Here is a 9,866-nt window from a genome sequence, read left to right as displayed (position 1 = left end):
TTAAGGGTTGGCCTATCAAGGGGCCTAGGCAGTTTCTTTATTAATAAGAAATCACTCCCACATCATAAATCTCTTTTGCCAGTGGTTTATCAGAATAGGGGAAGGTGGGCTTTTCAAGAAAATAGAGGAGGAGATAGTAGGTTGAGACAAGGAGAAGCCATTTAGTCCAACAGAGTCAGATGCCTGGTGGAATTTTACCAGGTAAGACACAGCCACATGGCAATGCATAGACTAATATAAATGGATTAATGTAAGATATAAGAGTTAGCCAGAAATATGCTTAAGCTATTGTCTGAACAGTATTGCAAATAATATAGTCATATAGTTTCTGTGTGATTATTTCATGGCCTGGGCAGTCAGGAACAAAAAAGTAGCCTCCTATGTCAGATGACTAATCTGATGATGTATTGTTATTATTCATATTTTGTCATACAATACATGATAACTGTAATCTACCTGTGTGTTGGGGTTTGAGTGAATTCAAATAAAGGTCATACTCTCTTTTAGACAGTAGCATAGACATTAATTTTATTAACATGTCAACTCAGGTGAAATGGTTTGTTTTGTTTTATTTATTCATATATCTATCATCTATCCTTTCTATATATGTATCTACCACCTATCTATTTTTCTATCCTCTAATTAATGAGAAGGCATTTTGTAACTTAGGCTGCTCTTGAACTCACTGTGCAGCTAAGCAAATGTGAATTTCGATCCTTTTGCTCCTAACTTCACAAGGCTGAAATTACATGCATACAACACCATACCCAGTGTGAGTTGCCAAGTATGGAATATAGGATTTTGTATATGCTTGACACTCACTTACCAAGCAAGCTTACATTCAGAACACTGAGATTTTAAGAAAATTATTTTCTTAGATGAGTCTCCTGATAGGACTGCAGCCAGACCAACACCTTAGTCAGAGGTCTCTGAGCAAAACAGTCTGCTGAGCCTTGCCTGGAGTCTAACTACCAAGGAACTGGAAGAAACAACAAAACAGTAAATGTGTTCTGGGCTGAGTGGTTAGGTATAAGATAATTTGTCAAACAATAATGCAAACTGTGGTGGTTTGAAAGAAAACAGTACTGAAAGGAAGTGGCAACAACGGGGGTATGATCTTGCTGAAGTAGATGTAGCTTTTTGAAGATTGTATAACACTGTTGAGGTGGGCTCTGAAATCTCTTTTGCTTAAACTTAGTCAGTTTCACAGTATACTTCCTGTTGCCTCCTGATCAAAATGTACCCAGAACCATGTATGCTTGCAGAACACCATGCTCCCCATTGTAATGATAATGGACTAAAGATCTCAAACTATAAGTGAGCCACCTCAATTAAATGTTCTCCCTAAAAGAGTTGCTATGCTTATGCTGTCTCTTTACAGAAGTAGAAAAATCTAAGATAAAACTTAATTTACTAAACATAAAACTTTCTTTTGCCTCTTTTTAGTGTAACTACCTCATGTCTAGGCTATGAGTGCTTGTAAGCTTATTATTTCACTAAGAGAAAAAAGCTTAAGTACTGTACCTTTATTTTTGTTCAGTTTCCTTTATCATAAGCACAAATATAAGCTATTATATTCGTTTTTATAATATCACATATATTATGCTAATTGTATTAATAATCACATAACTTATTAAATGAGTTATTTATTGTTTCTACTTAAATAGTGATGAAGCTGCAGGTTGGGAAGAGCACATGCCTGTAAATTGCAAAGTCAAGGCAAGAGCTAAATAAACTTGCTACAATTCTTTAAGTCCTGTAAAATTTGCAGCCTTAAGTATTTCCATTGTTAGATTATTGGATTGCTGAGTAAGGAAAATAAGATAGTTAATCTGCTGAAAGGGATGTCTAGTATGTAATAACATTTTATTATGCACAAACTCCCAGAAAGCCCAATTTTCAAATTTGTACTCAATTACAGTAATCATATTATCCTATTGCAAGTAATTTTATTTCCCCTTCATTTAAATTGCATTTTCAGACATGCATTTCAATGATCCTGTTTAATATGCTTTTAAACCTGGATGTCTCAAAATCATTTTGGTGGAAATAGGCAAGATGTAGAAATACATGTATAAGTAAATACAGGACTTGACTCAATGATATAAGCTGAGGAAAATATTTATTACCAGATATTAAGGCATCAAAATTCTTGTAACTGCTGTATTTATTTTTAAAGGTTCATTACATTCTAACTTCTACATGATAAACAATAAAAACAATATAGTTTCTAGCTTTATCAGATGTTTCAATTTATAGGAAGTTGAATATAATTTTTCTTACTGGGCTTTTCATTTTAAGTTTCCTAATATTGTGAATCTTGGAAAAGGAGAATATAACAACTGCCACTTTACAAAACCACCATTAGATCTAACTACATTCCAATGCCTTGTCTTTGTATGCACAGATAAGCAGCATTCTCATCTTCATCAAGGAAACTTCTCTTTGCAATAAAGGGAGACGATTGTAGAAAACAAAAATCAACCAAATTACAGAGCAGTGGAGCCATTTCCAAAAGTACAGTTTCAGTATAACACTGAAACCTAAGGCTCAGGGATTTTTGCTGAAGACTGGACCAAAAAACTGTGTGAGCTAGAGTTGGTCTTCCTTTATACTGCCAGCTCCCAAATAATGACATGGAGACTCCTTTAATTACTAAAGCTTGACTTAGCATAGACTTGTTCTCAAGAAGCTCTTCAACTTAAATAAACCTATTTATATTAATCTAAGTTTTTCTACATGGCTTGTTACCACTCCTCTATATAGTACATGTGATTTCCCCTCTGTGTCTTGTTGGCAAATCCTGCACACCTCACATTCTTCCCAGAGTTCCTATCTTCCACCGAGAAGTCCAGCCTATCTTCACCTGCCTAGGTATCGACCATTTGGCTCTTTAATTATTAAATTAATTATTTAATTATTAAAGGCAACCAGAGGGTGCCTTGGAAGAAACACCTTTTCACGAATAGATTATCCTACAACAACAAAAAACTGAAGGAACAGTTAATATTAGAAGGTATCTCATAGAAATGTCAGAAGCTACATACACTTGTCTAAGCATGAGCTGAATAAGGATAATATCTAAGAAATGTTGTGAGCAGTTTAAATAGACTTTCATAAGATTGAACACACCAATTGCTTATCCAGTACCAAATGGTCAGTGCTGAAGGCATATACACAGAAGTAACATTATACAGACTGAGCAGGTTGCACCTGTGTGTGTATAAGTGTCTGTGATTGTGTCTGTCTTTCACTGTGTGTATATGTGTGTGTATGAGTGTGTATGTGTGTGTGTGCATATAAGATAGCAATTAATGAGAGAGAGAGCTATGAATTTGGAGCTGGCACATCATTTCTTTGTATGAGTTTTTCTGAACCAAGCAAATAATACCTCACGCCTATAAGAGAAGTGAGTAAACAAATGCTAATTCAGATGTCATCTGGAAAGTGACATTGAAATGGATGTAAACAGTACAGTTAGTGGACAACCTCACTTCTTTTTCATATCTTGTGGCTCTGCAAATTTTTCACTCATTTTGCTACCTTTAGTTTTTGAAATAGTTTCTCTGGCAAAATGCATTTTGACACTGAAAGTTCATTTTGTGTCACTATATTTAGCAATCTCCTTTTCTTTATAGACTGTATGCTATGGGAAACAAGACCCTAAAAATGTTCCCGATATCTATCTGCTCCTATTCTCTTTCTGCCAGCTCTACCTTAAAGCATTCAGAATTAATATGCTCCATTTCTCATCTTCTCTAAAAATTCAGAGAGCAATTGAATACTTCATGTTTTACATAGCATCGGTGTATAAATTTGGAATTTAAGATACTTCTCTGTGAAACTCAAAAATGCCCAACTGCATGATTCTAGACTAATAATGCATTCCTCAATTGGGAAATGAGTAACAAGTGATGTGGGATTTCCTTCTGTATATGTGCTATTTATGTTGGATAATGAATAAAGCTCTTTTCACCAATGGCTTAGCAGATCAAAGCCAGGTGGAAAATATGAACAGAGATATTTACAGAGAATAGTCAGAGTCAAAGAGATACCATGTAGTTACCAAAGGAGAAAGACCCAGAACTTTCTAGAAAGCCACAACCTTATGACAATACACATATTAATAGGTTAATTCAATATGTAAGAGTTAGATGGAAATATAACTGATTCATTGGCTTAGAACTGTTGCAATTAATATAGTTTCTGTGTGATTATTTGGGTCTGGGTGGCCAGGAATCAATGAGCACTTCCCAATTACAAACATTTCATATTATTCAATGGGACATCAAGAAGCCACAGATTGTTTAAACATCATAAAAACAAAACTTCTGATATCCTTTGATAATTTATCTTCTGTTAGTTTAATATAACCAGCCTTACATTATGACTTCTCAGAAGTTTCCCAAATGGGAGTGTGACTGATGTACATTGTATCCAGGTGAGTTACATCATTGGCTTTGCATTATGGATGCAAAGGAACTCCTTTCAGGGACATCAAAAAGTCAAGGAATCAGCCCTGCTTTATTTACTGTCTAAACAACTACTGTTTACAACAGATTTCCCAGCAGGGCAAGTTCACAGAAATGGTAGTAATTTACTGAATACTACTTATAAGCCACTTTCCATGACAGCCCAAGCCACTTTCCATGACCGCCCTCTGTTATTGTAGGGAGTCTCTGCAAGTTTTCTGTCTAAATATGTATCAGGGCTCTTTCTGTCTCTCTTCATCACTGCCAGTATCCCCCTGCCCCTTACATAAAAGCTCATTGAGATCCATAGATCTCCAGTAATTTTGGTTTCACAATTTTTTTCTGCTTTTTATTTACTTTATTTATTTATTAAAGATTACCGTCTCTTCCCTGCCACCGCCCCCCATTTCCTTCCCCCTCCCCCAATCAAGTCCCCCTCCCTCCTCAGCCCGAAGAGCAATCAGGGTTCCCTGCCCTGTGGGAAGTCCAAGGAACCCCCACCACCATCCAGGTCTAGTAAGTTGAGCATCAAAACTGCCTAGACTCTTACAAAGCTAGTACGTGCAGTAGGATCAGAAACCCATTGCCATTGTTCTTGTGTTCTCAGTAGTTTTTATGAACACGAAATTGTATTTTCATCAAGCTCATATGTAGCAGGGAGATCACTTGTTTCCTGGCCACCTGGCAGCTGAGACTCCCAAAATAACCACACAGGAACTATATTATTTAAAACACTACTTGGCCAATTAACTGTTCCTTCTTATTGGCCAATTCTTACATATTAATTTCACTTATCTCCATTAATCTATGTATCACCAAGTGGCTATGGCTTACCAGCTAAAGTATTGGCATGTCTGTCTCTGATGGCAGCTCCATGGCTTCTCTCTGACTCTGCCCTTCTTTTTCCCAGCATTCAGTTTAGTTTTCCCCACCTAGCTCTGTTCCTCTGTAGCTCTGCTATAGACCCAAAGCAGTTCATTTATTAACCAATGTTAATAATGGCATGCAGAGGGAAATCCCACATCACTCATACAGATATAAAATCAGGGCACCTTCCTTTCTCCTGTTGCCCATTGATTGTGTTGTATAGAGGCAACCTGTTCCTTTCCCAGTCACCTTAACTCCCAAAATAATAACTCAGAAACTATATTATTTAAATCACTGCTTGGCAAATCACTTAAGTGTATTGCTAACTAGCTCTTACATCTAGTATTAACCCATTTCCAATATCTAATATTTTACCAGTAGGTTTATGGCCTGCCAGCAAGGATCTGGCATCTGTCTCTGGCATGGATACATGGCTTCTCTATGACTCTGCCTCCTTTCTCTCAGCATTAAGTTTAGTTTTCCATGCCTAACTAACCTATCAGGCCAAACTAGTTTCTTTATTAACCAATTATATTCACAGAATACAGAGGGTAATCCCATGTCACACTTGAAAATTTCTAATTATTTTATCCATTTTTATCCTGGAAATACTCTTGTTCTCTATGTATGTCTTAATAAAGGTTCAGGATATTGCTAACTTAGTCACAGGATACACATATATTTTCTTAGTTTTCTAAAATTTGGAAGTTAAAGTGGTTTAGGTATCAAAAAAATGATGAGGGCAGGCCGTGGTATCAGGCCAGCCATGGTTTCTCTGGGTATATATACACCAAAACACCATGGCCCACACCTTAAAGACATATAATAATTAAGATAATTCTGCTAAACAGTGCCGCTAGAGAAGCAGAAGGAAAGAGTTGGCATATATAAAAATATATAAAAATATTTCCCTTTCAGGGCCCACTTATGTAATCAAATTGAACATAAAACCCATTAAACTTTAGTTCTTCCCTGCATCTACATGTTTATCAAAACCATAGTGTTTTATTCTTTTACTTTATATTATGTCTGAATTATAATTAATTTACATAAAAATTAAAATATATATGAAAATTTAGAAAAACATATTAATTATCTGATTTTACATGCTGTAAAAGTAGTATTGAAAATTATAAAATTCTTTATTTTCTTTGCTAATAATAAACAAATCCAAATCAGTATCTCAGTCAATTTCTTACTGCCTGTGCAGGATGTGGGACTCTCAGCTTCTTCTCCAAAGCCACGCTTGCCTGCTGCTGCTATGTTCCACCATGATGATAATGGACTGAACCTTAGATTGGTAAGCAGCGCACCACAATTAAATGTTTTCTTTTATGAGAGTTTCTGTAGTCATGGTGTCTCTTCACAGTAATAGAAATCCTAACTGAGATGATATCCAGGATTTGCATAGCTTCCAGAGGAACCTGCAGACTGATTTTTTCATTGTGTCTGTACAAGTTTGCACTCCTCCCAGCAATAGACACCTCTTTCAGGTTTCTGTGCATCTAAACCAGCATGAGCTGCCATTTATTGATATTGGTCATTTTGATTTGGGTCAGAGGAAGTTGGAAAGTAGTATTAATTTACATTTTCCTGAAAACTAAGAATTTTGAACATGCCTTTAAATGTTTCTCAGGTATTTATGCTTCATATTCTTAGAATTCTCTGCTTATTTCAATACTCTATTTTAACTGGGTTATTTGTTTTCTTGATGCTTGTTTTCTTTTAATTTGTATCTTCCTGGGATGAAAGGCAAAGGTGGCCATACATGTCAGAACAGTTCATCAAAGAAAAATGCATAAAAATTTTACCCAGAGTCACCACTGAAAGAAATAGGTTTAGCAACATCATTTTCTTTCTCACATATATATGCCCTTTTCATTGTTACTTAATTACCAAGGTTATAATATGGATTAGTAGATTCCTGATAGTTGTAGAACATAATATGAAAAGAGATCATAGTGTTTATTAATTTAATAATTTTAGAAGCAACTATACTGGATTTATAAACTAAGATGCAGTCTTATATTTTAAGAAAAGAAAACAAATTGTATTTTTTATTTTACTTACCAATCCTAATTTCCACTCTCTCCCCTGTCCCATTCCCTCCAACATTCCCCAACCACACTCCCCATACTCTCCTCAGAGAGGGTAAGGCACATTTTCTTGATGAAGGTCCAAGGCCCTCCCTACAATACCTAGGCTGAGCAAGGTATCTATTCAAAGAGGACGGGTTCCTAAAAGCCAGTACAAGTTGTAAGGATAATTCCTGGTACCCCTGCCAGTGGTCCTATAGTATACCTAGCCACACAACTGTCACTCACATTCAGAGGGTCCAGTTAAGTCCAATGCTGGTCCTTTCCATGTCCACCTGGAATTTGTGAGTTCCCATTAGCTCAGGTAAGCTGTTTCCATGGGTGTCCTGCTGTAGGACGATGGTCTTGTACACTGTCATTTATATTGTTTTAATAAAACACTGATTGCCTAGTAGCCAGGCAGAAAGTATAGGTGAGGCAACCAGGCAGGAGGTAGAGGTGGGACAATGAGAACAAGAGAATTCTGGGAAGAAGAAAGACTCAGTCTGCAGTTGACACTGAGACAGAGAAAAAAACCTACAAATCTCTATAGCATATCCACCTTGAAATGTCAACAAACATTTATAAATACTATTTGGAAATCTGGGGGCATTTCTCTCCAAACTGCTTCCTACTTTTTGTCTGGTAAAGTAATTTTTGGAAATATTTACACTGACCTTTCAGGGGATCTTGGATAATCAAGCTACATTAGTCTGGAGGGAATTCACAGGTTCTCATCTTCTGTAGAAACAAAAGAAGAATTTTTTTCCCAAAGCAACATATTCTTTAACCCATATTTTGAAGTCAAGAGACCTTTAAGATATTTAAGTTGATTTAGCTTAGCAGCCCATACAATGAAATGTCTCTCTGTACTTAGCACTTTAGGAGTCAAAAGTTCAAATAAAACACACTAATATACATAATCTAGACTTTCTGTGCATATTCCATCTTTATGTGTTTTTTTATTCTATTACTTTTACAAGTTTAATATTTATTTCACTATTTTTACTTCTTTAACCTATGAATGTCTCTATTTTTTTATAGTACATCTCCTGTCTCTTTACACTTTTTCTTCTCTCTTCCAAGCCTAAGTACATTTTTTTTAATACACTGTGTCTTGTTTAAAGGTATTTTATGTCTGAACCTGTCCTATTGTGTATCTGAAATCTTTTTCTGTCCAGAAGAGCTTTTTAAAAATGGTGAGCAGCTTGAGCCAGTGGACATGGGTGCTGCCTCCTCCTCTCTCTACTTTCAAAATGGCTTAGGTATCTTTACTACCAGCTCTGGAGTGTCAGGTAGGAGCTGCACTCACCAGCTCGACTCTGAAAAGGAGTGTGCAGCACATAAACCCTTTTTTATCTGAGTAATGGCTAAATATATCATGCAGAGCACTGAATGGCCTGGAAATATTTCTGTATATGGCATCAAGAATCTGCCATGCTCTCCTGTCTGTGCACTCCTAGCAGATCTGATCCCATTGAGTGCAAAGGCCAGGGGCACTGGTCCATCGGCATGGTCTCATTTACTTGTGTCTATTCTGTTTTTAACCATCATTTGTGCTATTGTGGTCTTGTTCACATTGCCCCTTTATTACCAGCCTCTTTTTTTTTTTTTTAATTAGCAGGGTCAGTCTTAGCTGGATGAATGTGCTAGCCCACACCTGTAATCCCAGCAGGTGGGAGGGTTATCTGAAATTGAATATTTGTAGTTATTTGAAGGGGATTATCCAAAGTTGGAATTTTAAACAAGTCTAGGGTAAATAGACTGTTCCAGCACAATGAAGGCAATATAAAAAGAGCTAGTCAAAACAAGCTAACTAACTACAATCAAATAACAATTGACATTGGTTATCTGTACAAATCTAAACATTGCCTTATTGGTAAAGTATAATTTCCAATTCTAGACTCAGTTAATCTTACTAGTTATTATTTTAATGAATTAAAGGCATCATCTCTGAGTTACATACACAGAATTTTGTTTATATTTTTAGTAACCTATTATTTGCATAATGTTTTATGCCAAGAAAGATGATAAAAATTTTAAAAATTAAAAGAATATTTTTCTTAGTTATATAATATCATTAAGTATAGCTTTTGTTTATTAAAATAGATGTCGAAGAAATAATTGTTGCCGTATAATGAATAGAGAGAAATTGAATTATATCATGGTTGCTAATTTTCTTTCTGTTCAATGTGTATAGCTGTTAAAATGTACTATTTTTATCAGTATTTTCTGTGTTTGAAAGCCGATGAACTCTTAGTTCCTTACAAAAGATTGGAGAGGTGCATTTATTAATATTTGCATACCTTAAAAGGAGTCCACATTGTGCTAAACACTAAAAATAGGAAGTGCCATCTCAAAATAAAAGGATGTATGGTGTGGTTAAGGTGCATCAACTTGGCACAATTTGAATTTCTCAAATATATCTTGAATTTCTCAATAATGAAGTTAA

The sequence above is a fragment of the Microtus ochrogaster genome, linkage group LG1 (assembly GCF_000317375.1).
Source record: "Microtus ochrogaster isolate Prairie Vole_2 linkage group LG1, MicOch1.0, whole genome shotgun sequence".
In the NCBI taxonomy this organism is placed as follows: Eukaryota; Metazoa; Chordata; class Mammalia; order Rodentia; family Cricetidae; genus Microtus; species Microtus ochrogaster.
This window is presented reverse-complemented; position numbering follows the sequence as displayed.